Source organism: Brachycentrus maculatus, unplaced genomic scaffold, assembly GCF_059751285.1.
Source record: "Brachycentrus maculatus isolate JH-2025_06_01 unplaced genomic scaffold, ASM5975128v1 h1tg000660l, whole genome shotgun sequence".
Classification (NCBI taxonomy): Eukaryota; Metazoa; Arthropoda; class Insecta; order Trichoptera; family Brachycentridae; genus Brachycentrus; species Brachycentrus maculatus.
The window spans coordinates 419,005-438,677 of NW_028281395.1; the positions used below are offsets into that span (position 1 = coordinate 419,005).

General features: G+C 31.2%; 1 protein-coding gene across 2 annotated transcripts in view; it reads right to left on the reverse strand.

Moving 5' to 3' along the window:
• LOC148300725 (uncharacterized) overlaps nt 1-19,673 on the reverse strand; it is a 127,761-nt gene that overhangs the window by 58,204 nt on the left and 49,884 nt on the right. Inside the window, exon 1 of one of the 2 annotated variants that reach the window (XM_088274364.1) lies at nt 2,151-2,436. The exons of the other annotated variant lie outside the window; for it this stretch is intronic. The gene's annotated coding sequence lies outside the window, so the exon portion shown is untranslated. Of the gene's footprint in view, nt 1-2,150; nt 2,437-19,673 lie in introns of those variants that run through there. 2 annotated transcript variants of the gene reach the window in all.

Here is a 19,673-nt window from a genome sequence, read left to right on the forward strand (position 1 = left end):
GTGGGATACAGAGAGCGAGGATTCGTTTTTTTATATGAGCTTTCGTTGCACTAGTCAAACTTTCAATATGTTCTGAGAATACAATCACCAGAATCCATAATAAATGTTCGTTTAAACTTGTCAACAAATCGTTAGGTGTCGAAATATTGAGTACCACTACTCGTATATCAACGAGCCATCTGTATACAATTTTCTTCACATTCTTTCATTTCATTATAGATTCAATACCACATGATAAGATTGCGAATTCTTTTAGCACAATTTAATTTATTAAAATTTATGGCTGACTTGAGTTTCGCATGGAAATGCGTTGTAAAATATGGTAAGGGACTTATAAGTATGTTTACGATTGTACTCGCGTCGCTTTCCTATGAAAAATGTTAACATGTTGTAATACAAATTACAGCTTGACACTTTTCTACTACTACACTACTACTACTCCCATTACGCCATTTCTCCGCAGGGGTAGGCACAAAGGATGGAACGCCACACTCTTCTGTCCTGACATACACTCCTCGCCTCCTTCACATCCATACATCTAATCATACATGCCCTCCGATTACGCAGACTTTTGATACCACCAGATGTTAGGTTCTGATTGATCTGATCGTGCCATGTCTTTTTCGGCCGTCCTCGTTCTGTTCTCCCACTCACATTCGCCACATATATTTTCTTAGTCATTCTCTCGTTGTCCATTCGCTCCACATGTCCATACAACCTTAAAGAACTTTTCAATTATCCCTTGTTCAGCCTAACATTCCTTTCTAATATCTTCGTTTTTAATTCTGTCATACAATGATTTTCCACACATTCGTCTGAGGGAGCGCATTTCAACAGCGTTCATCATCATTCATCGTTCTTTCATCTTTCCTTTGCCAGTTCCATATATAACCATTGAGGTGAAATTCCCTCTTCGTCATATAAACGATCTATAAAATACATGAGAATATTTTACGTAGGTAGGCATTATAATGATGATAATGTAAACAGATTTAAATGAACAATAAAAATACATACGTAATAATAACACTACTCGTATGTGGTTCGTGCTTCTTATACAATATTTTATTATATATTTAACATTCTAACTGTAATTTTTCATGTCCATGCATAAGAAAACTACCAAATAACCTATACTTTCTAAAAATTTCATCGTGTGCAAAATAATGTTCTTCAAGTGAAATACATGTTTCCTCGATCAAATTATAATCAATAAGAATAAAAACAACAACTAAAAAGCTTTTTACGCTTTTACATTACTTGAATAGCGACCAAGTCGTTACTGGCACTATCAGATTGATCAGTGTCTCACCTGACGAAGTCGGAATCGACAAAACCCGGTAAGTTAACAAGTTGTTGTTTTATTCTCTAAAATGCAGTTCCACTAAGAAGTGTCAATATAAAACTTGACAACAATCACATTATAATGAAAGATATTCATTACTTATTTTAAAATATTACGATACTATTTGTCGTCAAAAACTAACATACTAAATATATCCATATTTTTATACATTTATAAAATAAATCAGATTTACCCGGAAACTCACGATCGGAAATGTGCATATTGGAATCGAGTTGGAGTTTGTTACTAATTTATAGATTTTATTTCCGAAAATAGGTAAGTAGATAAATAATTAAAAATTCCATAAAAATATAAAAAGTTTAAACATAATGGACGTGTTTCGGTCTAATATACATCCAAATAAAAAGGTCTGCGAAATAAAACCTTTTTTGATCCAACATAGATGGCTGTTGTGCATTCACATGTACTGTGTCATGGGATTGATCATATATCTACGAGTTCCAAAAATTTGAGTAGTGTGGTTGTCAAAAATGAGTAGAATGGTGAATTTTGCACGAGTGTAGAGTGATCACTTAACCAACGTACAACAGTTCATAAGCCCTGTAAATACCCAGACTTACATATTTTTATTCATCTATGTTGAGATGTCAATTTTTTTATTGACAGTCGTGAAACATATAATATATATGTTTTTGTTGCAAATAAACGTAAACAATAAAAATTTCGTATGTTTAATCCATGTTTCCTTGCTTTTGTTTATTTCGAGTAGACATCTATTATTTAAATAATGTAAGGGTCAATGGAATTATTTCACAATAGTTATCTATTATATGGAGGTACTTACATAAATTTCAATTATCCTGAATGAAAGTTGTTATCCAAGATCCGCTTTTATTCAAAAGCACTAAGGAAACATACAAAGTATCACTACCAATAATCTACCGGCACTATTTTGCTACACAGACGTTCGCAAACTAATAAAACCACAATAAATCAGAATTGTTCATCTGAGCTAAACTTTGTTTGAAAACAATTTGCGGTTGACATCATTAAAAGGTCAGGCGAAAAAGCGAGGCGAACAGACGAGCGGCGTGAACACGACAGCGCGGACCGGCGGACGAACCGTGACTGAAAAACTGATCCGGCCGACGAGATTCTGAACCCACATTCTACTGAAGACCCGATGCCTTGGGAAAAATTCAGGGGAAGAGAGATGACGATAGATCGAGTCGGGCAGAATGAAGAGGACGGAGGTATCTGTAAATAAGATTGTAGAAAGTTTTCACACAAGTCCGAGTTTGTGTTGAGGCACTCACACACGGAAAAGCCGCGGATGCCTCCCGATCGGATATATTTTTTTACGATCAAAATGTGGGTAAATGTATTTCAATTCGACCTTTGTGAAAGTACGACCCGTGATAAGGAACTTTAATGAAAGTCCGCGAGACAACAATGATGACGCGCTCGTCTTGGACTGCACTCGTGAAGGAAAGAAAATTATTTCCACTATAAATGATTTTAAGTAATCAGGAATTCTAGCTTGTAAAATTGTTACGTTTTGGTGCGATTTGATAATTTCATATTGGTTTAACACAGGATTGGTCACGTTTTGTCGCAACTTTAATTAAGATTTCGACAGAATACAGTAAACAGAACAGATTTGCATTTAAAGGATTTTTTGTGCAATATCGGAAATGTAACTTTTTGGTGGGGACATCCACAATATATATCGCCGCTTTCCTGTAAATCACCTCAAGAGCGCTTTACAATTTACGGTGATTTAAACATTTAAAATCGACATAGCTAAGTAATTATTTTTCACCACAGTATACAAAATATGAGGGAAATGTATTTGGAAATAGAAGCAAAGGAAGGACGAGGACAAATTGGCTCAGATCATGTATTCCAAATACTTGAAAGTGGTCAGATCAGGAGTCGTAATAATCGGCGGGAATGTACGAGGATATGCATTAATGTGGAAGAGTCAACAGAACAGAATTCAACAGAACAAATAAGATGATCGGGATAACTTTTTATGATTGTAAAAAAAATACTATTATTTGGTGAATGCGGCACATTTTACAAATTTGTATAAAATAAAACTCCAAATTTGTTTTTATCCACTTTTGTTTTGGTACTTTTTCATAACTGGTTTTGAAAAGCACCTTGTCATCTTCAGGGATACATATCCATCAGAATTTTATTCTATAAATGTTTAAAAATAATTCATTCAATTTGGAAATAATGAGAGAATAAAGTCTAAACAATAAGTGTAAGTAATTAGTGTTTAAAAAAAATTATAGGGTGACCTTGGTAAAGAAATCCTAAGTTACGGAAGTTTTAAACTTAATAATTATTAATTTTTAATTTAAGTTTTACTTGATAAATACCACTATTTCTTAAAACCTACTGTGACACGTGTATCAATGCATTTCGCATCATTTTCAAACATTTTCATGCGGTGTTTGAAAATGATGCGGAATGCATCAAAACACGTGTCACAGTAGATTTTAAGAAATAGTTGTATTTACTAAGTAAAATTTGAATTTAACATGGATAGATTTTACCACAAAGTGACTGCCAAATCAATTAATTAAAGTAATAATTATTATCGAAGTATGTACATATATGGGTAGCAAGTATCTACGCAGTACAGTACCTACTTACTGAGCGTAAATGGGAATTTTTAAAAATTGCAGAACTGTTTCAAGTGGTTAGATAATCGTTATATAGGGTACATAGCGGTGGGACCCTAGGAATGTTAATTGCACTAATGGTTCCTACTCGAGCGCGGTGCATAGAAAGGTCTGGTAGCTAGCTACCTACCTCGAGTCGGAGTAGGAACCCAACTGGGTACCTACCGGGTAATACTGGAGGTCAGGCCGAGGGATCAACTCCCCACATCCTGAACCGAGAACATTCTTCAAATTAATAGCTCGATAATTGTTCCAGTTGAATCGGACTGCACCACGATCGCAAGGAATAGTAATTTACTCCTACTATGTAGGTAGGTTCTTTTTTAATGAACAAAAGACGTTCAGAGCTTTTGCAAAGATAATTGACACAGAGCAGTATTAGAAATCTCCATCAAAAGCGTTATATAGTGAAACATTCGCTAGAAACCATCATTCCATTTGTAAAAACATTTAATGTTTCCACATCATACGGTGTGTGAAAATGATGCGGAATGCATCGAAACACGTGTCACAATAGATTTAAAGAAATAGTGGTACTTATTTACTAAGTAAAACTCAAATTAAACATGGATATATTTTTAACACAATGTGACTGCCGAATCAATTAATGAAATTGTAAAAACATTAACGGTAAACATTAACATTAATTCGCAGCAGGGGTAGGCCGAGAGGATGGAATGCCACACTCTTCTGTCTTGACATACACTCCGCGCTTCCCTCACATCTATACATCTAGCCATACATGCCCTTCGATTACGCAGACTTTTGACCCCACCAGATTTTAGGTTCTGATTGATTCGATCGTGCGAAGTATTTTTCAGTCATCCTCGTTTGAATGATAATATGTTTAATACGTATGATAATATCTTAATATGTATTCGTATGTATACATATGTATGTATAGTAAGTAAGTAGAATGAACAAAATCAATATGTCTCTGGCTGGAATAGTCGTACCTACGTTTTTTACGATTATTGAGTCTAAAAATAATAAATTTCACACAGGAAGAAGGCACTAAAAATCTTTGCCACCATCTGTGGCATTTCGTTTCTTTAATGACATTCTAACTATGTATAATGGAGTCTACTGAATAAATCATTTCTGGAAATAGGCACCCACATATAATATTAACTATTAGAACAACAAATTATATTTTACATCTAAATACGAGCTATTTGTTTTTTAAATATTATATATTAATATTACTTTTTATTTAACTGAGTTTTGACAAGGGAGTAAAGTTAGGGGATACATTGGGAAAGTAAGTGGAAAACTTAAGGCAATGACAAATAGAATCTATATTTATAAATGTGTCGCCAATAGATGACAGTTGATTATCATTGAAAAGTGATTTCCGTGGCTTGTTATTGACTTTTGGTAATATTTACCATGCTGATTACCTTTTTATTTATTTTTACAGCATTCATTAAGATTTGTTAAAATGAATATAACTCAAGTAGTAAAAAACAAGTGTTTTCATTCATAATTTCTGGTTACCTTTTATTGTGTTTCTGCACTATAAAAAGCTTCATTACATCTCACCATAGATATCTTTAGTGAAATTCTAGTGAATTCAAGCACTATGTGTTAAATTTGAACAATATATCTAGAAGATCCAAGAATTTAAGTAGTGTGGTTGTCAATCTTGGGTATAATTGGTGAATGTTACACGTGTGTAAAGTGATCACTTAACCAAGTCTATAACGGTCGTAGGCCCTGTTAATGCCCAGACTTCCATATCATTCTTCATCTTTGTCTAGATGATAAAAATGTTGAGAACTTTGGTTAATTTTTTCTCGGACTAAACGAAACATCCAAGTTTCCATATAAGTAGATCATCTATTTTAATGGACGCTCAAAATTTATTACTGGTAGTTTTTTCACTGTCGTGTTTTGGACATAATGCTAAACGTTATTTCTCGGTTGACTTCGCCTTGAGAGACATGAAGACGTTGAAGAGAAAAAAGAGATTATCTCGAACTGAATACTGTACAAACTACACCTGGAGTGACTGGTTCTTGTGTGGAGAAGAGAGATTGGACCAGATCATTATTCCAGTAGACACTAAAGTAATTCATTATAAACTTGTTAATAGTTTGATGAAAAAAACAATTACCAAACAGAAAAAAGAAAACATAATTATAACTTTTTTTATTATATTTACCATATATGTGTATACGCACTAATTTAATTTATCTAATTTAATCTAATTTATCATGTACTTGTACTATAAAATGATAACAAGTGAGATGCGATAGAAATATGCAAAAAAATTATAAAGTTGGAACAATGATATTTTTTAATAGTTCCTTATAAAAAAAAATGCAAGTATGTATGTTGATTCTAATGATATATGTTGTATTTATGCTATGTAAAGCTATATTATACTAATTATAATATATATTGATATTAGTAATGTTAGTAAATAACCACTCACCGACTACTTCTGTCTACCGGTTTCGAGACGTACCCGTCTCTTCGTCAGGACATACACTACAATTTAACAATCATGCGAACAACACTACACCACACCCACTTAGTACTATTCACATACACTATCACTACACATGCAAAACATGCAGAGCGAGTTGTTAGTCCCACCATGCTTCAGTTTCCCAAAAGCATGGTGGGACTAACAACTCGCTCTGCATGTTTTGCATGTGTAGTGATAGTGTATGTGAATAGTACTAAGTGGGTGTGGTGTAGTGTTGTTCGCATGATTGTTAAATTGTAGTGTATGTCCTGACGAAGAGACGGGTACGTCTCGAAACCGGTAGACAGAAGTAGTCGGTGAGTGGTTATTTACTAACATTACTAATATCAATTAAAATGTTTGACCACAAAGTAAATGCTTTGAATATAAATAATATATAATATATATAATTACTTCATATCTATTGAAATCATCTCATAATATGGTTTGTATAAAGCCAACAAGATCTATAAAAAAGAAACCATCGTAAAAAAACACTATTTTTGTGCGTACACGCATGAAATAATAATTCCGACAGATGTTCATGAATAATAATTGTAATTATTGCAGACGTGAAAGTTTTTTCTTCCATTGTTTATGTAAGATTCAATACAGGTGTAAAGGTAAACTGGATTATGTCAAACCACTTGTAAACGAATACTTTCCATCAATTTTACGATATCACTTTCATAGTTTCATTTTGATCACATAATAATTCCGAAATTTCTTTTTTTTAGTGATATGTGAGCGCTAAAAAGATTTACTTTTATAGTCTTGATATTATCGAACACAGCTTCTAAGAAAGACAGAAAGTTATTTATTTATGTCTCATAATATATAGATTTTTTTCACTTTAAATTAATATTTTACTTGGTGAATATCTATATATCATAAAATCTATTGTGACAAGTGTATCAATGCATTCCGCATCATTTGCATACACCGTATGTGAAGTTAAAATTTTAGAAATGTGTCATTGAAAAAAAAAAGATTAAACTTTACATACAGCGCGCTGCAGCGTTTGAAAATGATGCAGATACATTGAAACACGTGTTACAATACATTTTAAGATATAGTGGTATTTATCAAGTAAAACTTACATTAAAAATAGAGTAAAGAATCAAATAAAGAAATAATTTACATTAAATATTCTTAAAAATTTAATATTTAATTTAAAATAAATTAGTCAAGATTGCCGAAGAAACTAAAAGTTGTAATTAAAATGTACTAAAAAAGACTGATTATAATTAAGAATATTTAAAAAAGTATTTGGAAAATTTCATAATGATTTTTATATAGATCCTTAAAATATTTTATTAAAGAATTATCCTCCTCATCATAAAATGTTGGTTTTTACTTTTATTTTACAAGATTTTATAAAATGTGGTAAATTTAACTGACATCATAAAATAGGTTATAATAATCTTCAAAATGTTACAGCAAAAAAGTTCACGAAATGTTGAAAACAAAGAACCGAAATTCATTTTTATATAGTGTTATTATACGTTTTGAGATTCAGGTAAAAGACAAACCAATCTGAATTATTAAATATATGTATACATTGTGTATATAATATGAAATCTTAATTAATATAAATGAGAAATGTAAGGAAATTTTAAGAGAGAAGTAGAGAAAAGAAGAGAGGTAGAGGAAACCAAGGAATAATGATATGATGGACAGTTAGAGTTCTAATGATAGATAGATAGTAACGTTTCAGACGTTTCTTGAAAATTATCAGAGATGGTGCATTTTTTACATGAAGAGGTAATTCATTCCATAATCTGACCGCTTGGACAGAATTATAGATCGGACAGAGTACAATTTTTTTAGAATATATTTTGAAAAAATATTTTTAAGATACATATTTATTTTTTAACTCTTTACATTTCAATAACTCCTTTTTTCAAAACCATACATTTATTTCGAAGAAAAACTTATTTCTTCAATACAAAAACGGTGTTAAAAAAAAAAACAATTATGTCAAATGTTACCTGGGTTTAAAGAAAATTAATTTGCGGGCTATCGAATACCCCGCCTAAAAGTCGTCCAAATATAATCTGAATTCTCTTTTTTTTTAAATCCCAATAAAAAGTTTAGAGATAAAATGAAAGTCAATTATCTGAATTTTGAATGCATATGAATGATAATAATATAAATTATTTATCAGTAAAATGATCATGAGTGACCGTCCCGGGTCTCGGCAGATAACAGTAAAAAACAAGTTCTAAGAAAATGAACATGTGCGATGCAAATTCGAATGTGAAATTACTTTGGCAAACATGTTTCATGTGACTTTAGCAGGCTGGGATGAAAAAAAACCGAACCGACTACTTTTTACCGAATCAAACTAGTATTATGAAAAAAAAGTACCTATCTCAAAGACAAAGTGGGTAATAATTTAAAACAAACGTATATATTATTTCATACATAGTCATAGGTATGTACTTTTTTTTTAAATCTGCTGTAAGAATTGCATGTATATACAAAAAAAAATCGCAGTGGAAAAGGTTTTAACTAGCGTGATTTAGTATGTTGGTTCCATAGTAAGAAGTATAAAATAGTAAATAAAATACAGATAGCTTGTTACTGTACTACTCCGGCATATTCATTAGACAACATTTTAGAAGCTCTTCTTAAAAAACATAATCAAATTAATTTCCAACAAAGTTTTGAAAATCCAATAATAATTATGTTTATTATTGTGATTAAGCCTTTATGTTCATTTTTGCTGATTTCATAATTATATTAAAGATGAAAAAACACAAAACCACCATGGTCAATACCACTATGTATTTCTTAAAATCTATTGAAACACGTGCACTGCCCGCACGAGGAATGCATTGAAACACGTGTCACAATGGATTTTAATAAATAGTGGTATTTACCAAGTAAAACTTAAAATTAAAATGTATAGATTTTTAGTTAAAGCGACTATTTTTAAACACTCTGATATTATACAAAGGGAAAACTGTCACGGTAAACTGAAATAAGCATTAATTTTTTTTACGCATTAAGTATATGAAATCACGAGAAACTCTTAAAGCACAAAAAAAAATATTTATGAGCGAGCGTTTTTGCCTAGAATTTTCACTAATGAATTACATGAAATTAAAGTAACTTTAAACATAAAGAATAAATCTACTCACGAGTAGGCATAGGCTATGAAACTTAAAAAGTTGAAGCCTGAGTAGGGTCATGATAAGCGGTGTTGCATAAGCCGTAGCTAGATTTCAGAGTCACTTGAACGTTAGGTAATTAAAAAAATATATATTATTTATTTGAAAGCTCCGGGTTTCGAATGCTTATTGCGTGTCGGTCAGGTTGAATTGTTCGTCATTGAATCATGGCATACATTATTTGATAATAATTTTACATGTGTGATCACGTAATGCAGATCATTAATGTTGTATCTAATACAAAGAATGTCGTGTTTTTGCATCCAGTTCTATGAATGCGATGGAATGCAAGGAAATGAAAGGAGGAAGCCGGTTTCTTTGTCGTTTATTCGTATAAAGCGATCAGCTTACACAGGTGTGTTTTTGTTAATCTGAATTGAAATAAATTAGTACCCACTTATGTGATATTGAAAGTGTAAAAGAAGGAGCGTGGCAGAAAAATAAAAAGGCACGCTACCGTATTCGTTGTGTAAGATTTCTCCTATTACTATATGAGATGTCAAAAAATAATATTAAAAATAACTCCTATAATTGGAGATAATCCAGATGTGTGAACAAGTATTTGGACACACTAAAATGTTGTGATAAATATTGAGTTACAAAAACAAATACATTTGATAAAAAATGAAAAACGAAATATTTTGCACGTATGCGATAGGTCATAGGTTCCCAAAGTTGACTGGACTCCGAACCATCTAACAAATATTTTTTTTAAATCTTGGGACCCGCCTCTTAGCTGTCTAAGCGAAAAGAGGTTGTTTATGCTCAGATTCCCTAGTTTAATGCTCTATCGGAAAGAGTGTTTATAATATGATTATTCATAAATATTACAAATAAAAAAATAAAAAGGAAATGAAAAATATTTTACGAGTTTTAAACTATCGATAAAATAATTCGTCTAGATATCCGTTACTAAAAATATTTCTAATTATTGACCAACTTTAATTCCTTCATCTGTAACTGCCTATCAACACAAAAAATAGCCGATTCAGATTTCTTTATGACGAGATGTTTGAATTTTTAAGTATTTTCTATTAATTAGTCATGAGGAAGAAGCTTTTTGATCCCAAACCAGTAGCCATTTTAATTAAGTTATAAAAAAATATACAGTGATTAACAAAGTCATTTAGCAAGTTATAAAAAACGGCAATTTATTTGATATAATTTTGTAGTATAAAAAGGATGAGATAAAGTTTAATAAAAAGATTCTAACAGTAAAATACGCGCAAAAAAACGCTTTGCTTTTGAAATATTAATTGCCCAGTTATTCCTTGACGGCATACCATATGCACATTCACATAATTCAGCTGGCACAGAGCAGTGGAATGTAAGGAATCAGAATTCATTGCTAAATTAAATATCCTGATTAAAAGAACAGCACGCATCCTTGTCTGTTTTAACGGACGAGATCCGAGATCATCACGCGAACTGATTCGCAAGGGTTAGTTTTCTAAACACAGTCTCCATTATCGATCTCTGTCACTCCATTTTTTATTTAAAGCTCATTCACAGATATATAACAGATAATTACGTAATGTTTTGCAAATGCTTTAGGTAGGTACTGAAACGTATTTCATTTACCCTAGACCACGGGACTTGTTTTAATGTAACTTAATACGGGACTATCGTGAAATGTCTTCTTCTTAGTTGTATTCCTAATCGTCTTTGAAGACTATTAGGATCAGCTCTCCTCGTTCTAAAGTTGTAGGTCATTCTATCATATACAACGCCACCTACGTCGTGCCTTCGATTAATGTTATCTTTCTGTAGCATCCATGAATTTTTTAGTTTTCTCCAAGATGTCTTTCAAGGAAGATCCATGGCGAAGATCATATAAAAAAACATATATGTCACTATTTCTAACTACCGGTGGAAGAGCATCCCACGCCATCAATCCGCAACAGCATATGCACGTTTGACAAATTTGGTGCGCTGGTTGCGTGCTGGTAAGATCAATGTACCCATAGCAGTTGTTGCAGCCGGTCGAAGCGTGAGACGTCTATCAACCAATTCATCTGGAATACACAGCTCTGAAGTTAATTATTTATTTATTTATACATGAGTAGACAGAGTCTAAACAGAGTCAGAGTCAGCGTAATCAGTGCAGTTGGTGAAGTAGTATGGAATATAGAAGTTCCAAAAATTAGACTCGCTGATTTATAGCTTCTGATATCGATCACAAACTTCTAGACTTGATATAAAAACGAAACGTATTCAATCAGGAACAGATTAATATTTTAACTCTGCTATCGACACGGTTTAAGGCTGGAAGTAGTGGACATGAGTTTTTGTTACTAGTTACCACGCTCCAGATATATGTACCTATAAGCGGACGGTGACACTCAACATTGAACAGGAAGAAGAAGAAAATAACAATATTGCAGTAGCTTATCATAGTAATTAACTTAAAATGGAAAGTAGGTAATGATAAAATCTAATTCTAGTCAAAGAGTGACTTGAGCTTTATTCGCAAATTATGTATGGATGATTTCAATAGTAAAACTAGTTTGCAACACGTATTACTAATTAAATTAAATTGATTTTATGTTCCAGAAGCGACATCTGGTGAGTAGAAATAATATGATAAAGTAGTACCTACAGTATCGAACAGATTAATTGAAACAAAACTTTTATTGCTATATATGGTATTCGTAAATAGTTTTGTAAAATCGTTTGTTTATTATTGTAGTTATATTACAAATTAATATTTAATATTATATTACAAAATTAATATATGTCCGCCTCCGTAGTGTAATGGTCAGCACGCTCGGCTACCGTTCTGGAGGTCCCGGGTTCGATTCCCAAGGGGGGTAAAATAAATATTAGTGATTTTTTCACTGTCATATTTATTCAATATTACCCTGGACTGGTACCTGAAGCGGAGGGCTGATCACCTTTCCTTCATGTGTAAACGATCAAGATAACACTGCGTTTATATGACGCAGTGCCCTATGCACCATTGGGGTGCGGATAAGGGTTTTATTATTATTTATTATTAATATTTGATATGATCTCAATTGGGCTCAATCAAAGATTTTACTCTTCTTGGCATGTATTATATATTGTTTGGGCACGTGGATGCCATTCTTTCGTCTCGAAACCATACCTGAATTATGGACAAAATGAGCTTTTCCACCGTAGTGCAATCAATTTTGGAGAGCCGATTCATACAGATTGCCTATAGATTTTCAATTAGATTTATGTGGACCAATCCAACACAGTTCATTGTTTTTGTGTGAAATTTTTCACATTTTTATTTGGATTTGTGGCAGGGGGTTTAATTCCGGCTGAAATATTCCATTACCATTTGACCTTCGTTTTTGTATCTCTGGCAGTATTTTTTTCCAGTAGAATTGGGTGATACTTCGCGCTATTCATCATCTCGTTCACTGAAAGAAGCAGCCCTGGTCCATAATACGAGGAACACCCCCAAAACATTTTTTCAAGAGGGTGTTGAAAATACAAACAAAAAGTTTTGTTTCAATTAATCTGTTCGATACTGTACCATCCGTGCATTTTTATGATTGACGTCAGAAGATTGAAAGTAAATCGACATTAAAATAAAGATAAAAATGAAACTTGTAATTAGAAACTGGCAGACCGAAGAAATATATGAGTTCTACAACATTCAAGTCTTACATAATGTTCGAATGTGGAAGAGGGCGTCAATAAACTGCAGGTTAGCACTTCCCACTTTTTAAACGGTAATTTACATTAAAACTTATTGTTTAAATTTACGCTCGTTTGAGCTTTGGCGAACAATCATTTGGAATTATATAACTTATGTAAAATAAATTTGATATAAATTACTTCACGTCCGGTAACATAATTTACGTATTATTTGATTCCTATCCGGGTTAAAATAATGTGTTTTTTAATTACATCGATATTTGAAAACGATGCGGAATGCATCGAAACACGTCTCACAATAGAGTTTAAGAAATATGTGGTGGTATTAACCAAGTAAAACTTAAATTAAAAATATATAGATATTACCATGAGGCGACTGCATAATCAATTAATGAAATTAAAATTATATGATTAAATATTGAATTTTTGAGTGTACTCAAAATTTGTGTGTAGCTTATACGGAGAACTAGATATCACAAGATACGTTAATTGATTTGGCAGTCACTTTGTGATAGTATCTATCCATTTTCTTGAGTGTGTCCAAATACTTGGGTTTGCATCTTACATACAAATAAAAATGCCTCTGCTAAATAAAAGTTTTCTAAATCTAATCATAGACGGCTGTTGTGAACTCAATCATGGAACGTCATGAGATTGATCATATAATCCCATACTGCCGCCTGACTGTAGAGCCAAATCGGCGTTTGTGCAGTATGAGGAAAGAAAGTATTCTTAAAGGATTATTATTATTGAAATTTATGATTTGATATTATTTGGGTTGGGTTGTGGTTCCGTGGTTAGCGTCTCGGACTCTTAAGTCAGAGTTTCTCGGTTCGAACCCACTCTAACATAATTTTATACCTATTTCTAATAATGAGCCGCTTAGGCTCACAGACTGTAGTATGAAATTGAAATATTCCTGTAAATAATAAAAACACAAATACTTATTACTCTTTTTAAAAAATGTATACTTTAAGTCTTTTTCATCAATAATCTTATCAACTATGTGCAAATGAATATTTTTGCATGTATACAGATTTAAAGATACATCTAAATAGTAAAAACCCTATTTTTTTTATTTATAGCACCCAATTTGGTTTGTAAAACGTCAAATTTGATTGTATAACATCCAATTTGATTTGTAAGGCGTCCAATTTGGTTATAAAACTTACAATTTGATTTGTACGGAGTCCAATATTTGGTTATAAAACGTACAATTTGATTTGTAAGACGTCCAATTTGGTTATAAAACGTGCAATTTGATTTGTAAGGCGTTCAATTTGGTTATAAAACGTACAATTTGATTTGTATAGCATCCAATTTGCTTTGTATAACGTTTAATTTGAAGTGAAAAAGCTGTATTACGGAGACGGACATATGTACGTAGGTATGCACATTGTAATTCATTCAAGTAATATAGTTTATTACCATGCAGAAATATAAAATGCATATCGTATTATAGATTACAGGTTAGTATACGCATAAATGTCATGCCATGATGCCGTTCGGTCGGAGGTCTGCGGCATTGTTCAGCAAACAATACGCTTTAATATGTGAAACCCTGATATGCATTGCAAATAATATCGAAAGCATCACCCCTCTCGGTTCTGGCTTCCAGCCACATAATTTAATCACTTAGCCGTGTTTTGAAATCCTAGACGATAAAGGAAAGCGAACTTTCATTATTCATTGTGCTATACGGTTTGTGCATAAATACTATATTTAAATACCTTCTGTTGACAGCGGTAGGTACGATATAATACTGCCTGTATGGATCTATTCATAAACATGACTGTTAATGTGAAAATTATAATTTTGCTCTCTCACATTAAAATAAATGAAATCCATTTTATCTACGATTTTGAACAATAGTCTCCTTATCACTCATCGTTTTCTTGTTTTGGCATTTAAAAAAATAAGTTTTTAATCGAAATAAATATAATAGTTGTGAAAAGTAAAGAGTTATTGAAAGGTAAGGAGTTAAGAAAATAAAAAAAAAACATTTATTTGCACAAATATCAATAAATATTCTAAAAAACAATGTGAACTTGTATATTTGAAAGTACACCCTTAATGCAAGGTTTTGCAAATAACAACTATTATACGTAATATCTCTTGTTATCTATGTTTGAAATGTCCTTTTGTACAATGTACATATGTATGTCTTTTTATTATTTTTTTAGACGCAATACTACTCATTGCTCATGGGGGACAGCGTGCTGCTCGACAGCTTCTAAAGTGTTGTATATCCACAAGCATTGTGATATTAATTTTTTTTTAGATGGGAGATGTATTTATTATTTGCCATCTACATTTATTATCTTGCTTAATATGTACCTACAAGGTTTATAGATCAATTAGTGGATTTTTGTTTCTTCTAACTTAAAAAAGAAAGTATGTCTATAGCAGAATCGGACAGGATAAGATCGAGACATGGGACAAATTCGATCCTACGGAGCTAAATCGATTAAACCCTAATTGCATTATGCGCGGAGTGTTCACATAATGGTAGCAATGCTGGTCGCTTTGTAAATACGTTACTCTCAATTGGAGTTAATGGGTATATTTATGTGGTAGGCTATAAACGTTTTGTACGGTGAATAGTGCAATGGTGGTCGGATACCGGACACTATGAGAATTAGACTGTTAACTTGTATCGTCCAAGGTTTCAATCACCCATTCAACTATTATGGCGGGGGGAACAAACGAATGATGTGATCACAATATTTACTAAATAACTAACGATTATCGACTGAGGCGATAATTTTAGGCTTCTTTAAAGGCTGAGATCTCGAACGTTCAAATCCTTTATCGTTTTTTGAGGACGTTCGAGGACGTCCTTTCAGGATCAACTTTTTTTAAGAATATTTAAATTTATTTTTTTTTACATTAAATATTGAAAAAATAATTTAAACATTTTTTAACTCTTTTCTTTTTAAAACATTCTAACTATTTTGAAGGAAATCTTATTTTTTCAATACAAAAACGGAGTTCTTATCAAAAAATTCAATTACGTTAAATGTTGGAATACTTTGTGATTATATTAGTGATAGGCACATTATTGTAATTTTTGATTATGTGTTTGATGAAATATAAATAGATAAATGTGTTTTCTTTTTTAAGTATGAATGATTTCTACTCATATAAATGTTATGTATGTGTTACTAGACTCAAGTGTTCAAATAACCAATGAAGAGGAGGTATAATTGATAGAAAATCACTTAATATACAATATTTCAAGTGGCTCCACTGTGGCGTATTAAAAACTACATATTCTGTTTTTTTACATCTCAAAATAGATGAAGAAGAATATGGAAGTCTGGGCAAAATATCTGGTCAAATTATAAGCTTAAAAAATAAAATAGGATATTTTCTGGCTTTTCTCAGGTATGTTTATAATCCAGGATTCGGACCTCACATAAAAATTAAGAGTATCTGCTCAATAAAAAAGATTCTTCGTCTCACCAATAGATGTCACTAGTGAAAATTCTAGTGATTCTTGTACAATGTTTCAAAATTGGATCATATATATAGAACTTAATATAAATTGAGCAGTGTAGTTGTTAATCATGGGTAGAATTGGTGAATTTTACACGTGTGTAAAGTGATCACTAAAACCAGCCTATGACGATCGTAAGCCCCGTAAATCCTCAGACTTCCATATTCTTCTTCATCTATGAAAAACAACTCCTATAATTTGAGATAATCCAGATTTGTGAACAAGTATTTGGGTTGTAATTACATATTATGTTTATTTTCATTATCTAATTTATTCCATTTATAAGGAATTTCGACCTCCTACAAGTCACGAAAAGATAACTATAATAAATCATGGTGAAAGCATCGACGCATTGTTCCACGTGTGGCGAGTACCTTCAATAACAAACAATACCAGTGATACATCATAACAACGCCATAAGTTACGATAACCGGGAGTTGGTCATGGGTGTATGGAAGAATTATTCCACAAGGTGTAATAATAATGCATTGTTCATATATGTATGCGTATTATACCATCTGATTCATATGAAGGAAACTAAAAGTGCATTGTTAAATATGAATTGAAAAAAAAACCTTGCTATAAAGTAAAAATTCTTCAGTAACAGAACGGTGGCCCATAATCTCACTATACCATTATGAAAATTAGTAACATTTTTAATCATATGTAATATCGCTCACTCCTTTCAAGAACGTCATAAATAAAAAATTGTCAATTTTGAGCTGTGCATGTTTTCGAAATGTCCAGAAAATGTGCTATATCCCAGCAAAAGCGGCATATTTTTAACTAAATATTTACCCGCTACAAGGCAGAATGTGTTGTTTTTGCATTTTGAAGAAAACGTATTGTTTAATTATTTTTTTGAAAAATACTAATTATTTTTCAAATGAAAAAAAAACCTTCAGGTTTTACCTAAAAAGATCTGTTGCACAGTAAAAAGTTCAAGAAGCGACTTGATATTTATTTTTAATACATTGTGTTGTATTTTTAAACCTTAAAAACGTTCTCCTGAAAAATCAAGTTTTTTGATTTATGACGTTCTTGAAAGGAGTGAGCGATATGTATCTTCATTTTCTCGTTCAAAATTTTATTTTTGTATAAATATAAGACCTTAAAAATTTCTTTTTAATCTACATTTGACCTGATGATGGAAGGACTATTCCGAAACCGGTTGTCACGAATTAGTGTTTTTCAAAGTAGAATAACATAAAGTGAACACTGAATGATAAGGAGAGTGTTATATATAGAGTGTTATATAGAGTGTTATATATAGAGTGTTATATATAGTGAACACTGAATGATAAGGAGAGTGTTATATATATATATATATATATATATATATATATATATATATATATATATATATATATATATATATATATATATATATATGTATATATATATATATAATAAAATACCTAGGTACCTACCTATACATTTTATTAAGTACTTACAAATTGTACCTACATAAAACAGTTTTACCACCAGATGTCGCATGCGTCGCACAGAATTAAACAAAAGAGATCCGATAGAAAAAATATAATATCGTTAACTGTCAGAATCAGATGGATATAAAAATTATCGTAAAGATTAATTAAGAATAAACTTTTATTGTCGTTTCTTTAATTACAAAGCAACACATTGTTTATTTTATTATTATACACTCACTTTACATATTATTTACACCCAATTTATAAAGAAAAATATTACCACGTTATATATATATATATATATATATATATATATATATATATATATATATATATATATATATATATATATATATATATATATATATATATATATATATATATATATATATATATATACATATATATATATTTATATATATATATATATATATATATATATATATATATATATATATATACATATATATATATATATATATATATATATATATATATATATTTATATATATATATATATATATATATACATATATATATATATATATATATATATATATATATATATATATATATATATATATATATATATATATATATATATATATATATATATATATATATATATATATATATATATATATATATATATATATATATATATATATATATATTATTTAATTGTTCTTTTTTCAGATTTTAAAAGTGTATTACAAAAAGTTCTTTTTATGCATATAAAAAGCATAGAGGATAAGGTATTACAACAAGGATAAGGTATTGCAACCTTTCAAGGTCACTATGAGGAGTGGTATAGCGCATATATTATCTCTGTGAATCATGGTGTTATTACGTACTTGCTTTAAGAAATATAATTTGAAAAATTAACTCGAATGAACACGAAGAATCAACCCTTTGCTCTATTCCTGGAAATGCAGCCCTATCGCCCTGCGATACATCCTGATGTTGACGAGTAAATTTGGCGATCGTGCCTTTGCTGTTGCGGGTCCTATGGCATGTAATGCTCTTCCACCAGCATTTAGGAACAGCGAGAGTGAATCATCTAGGACACCCCAAAAGACATGACCTGTAGCAATTCCAGGAAATAATTATGGGAATGTGGAAGGCAGAAGAGACACATGTAGAAAGGGGAAGTCCTGGTTCCGCAATATATAGGAATATACCGGGTTTTCATTTTGGGACCGTTCTAGAATGGCTCCTAACTTTAGTTACTGAAGAGAAACCGGAAGAAAAATAAGAGTATAATGTAGAAGGATGCTTTATAATGATATGTGTGCATGACGTATGTTTGAACTTATGAATTCTACTTGGGAATTCCATTATAATAAACAGTCTCCCCATTCATTTGAGTGATTATCTGCTAATGAAGGAGTCATTGTTATTAATTATGACTAATGTCTGTAAGTAAGTTAGTTTACCATCAAATAATTTATAAATTAGCTAAT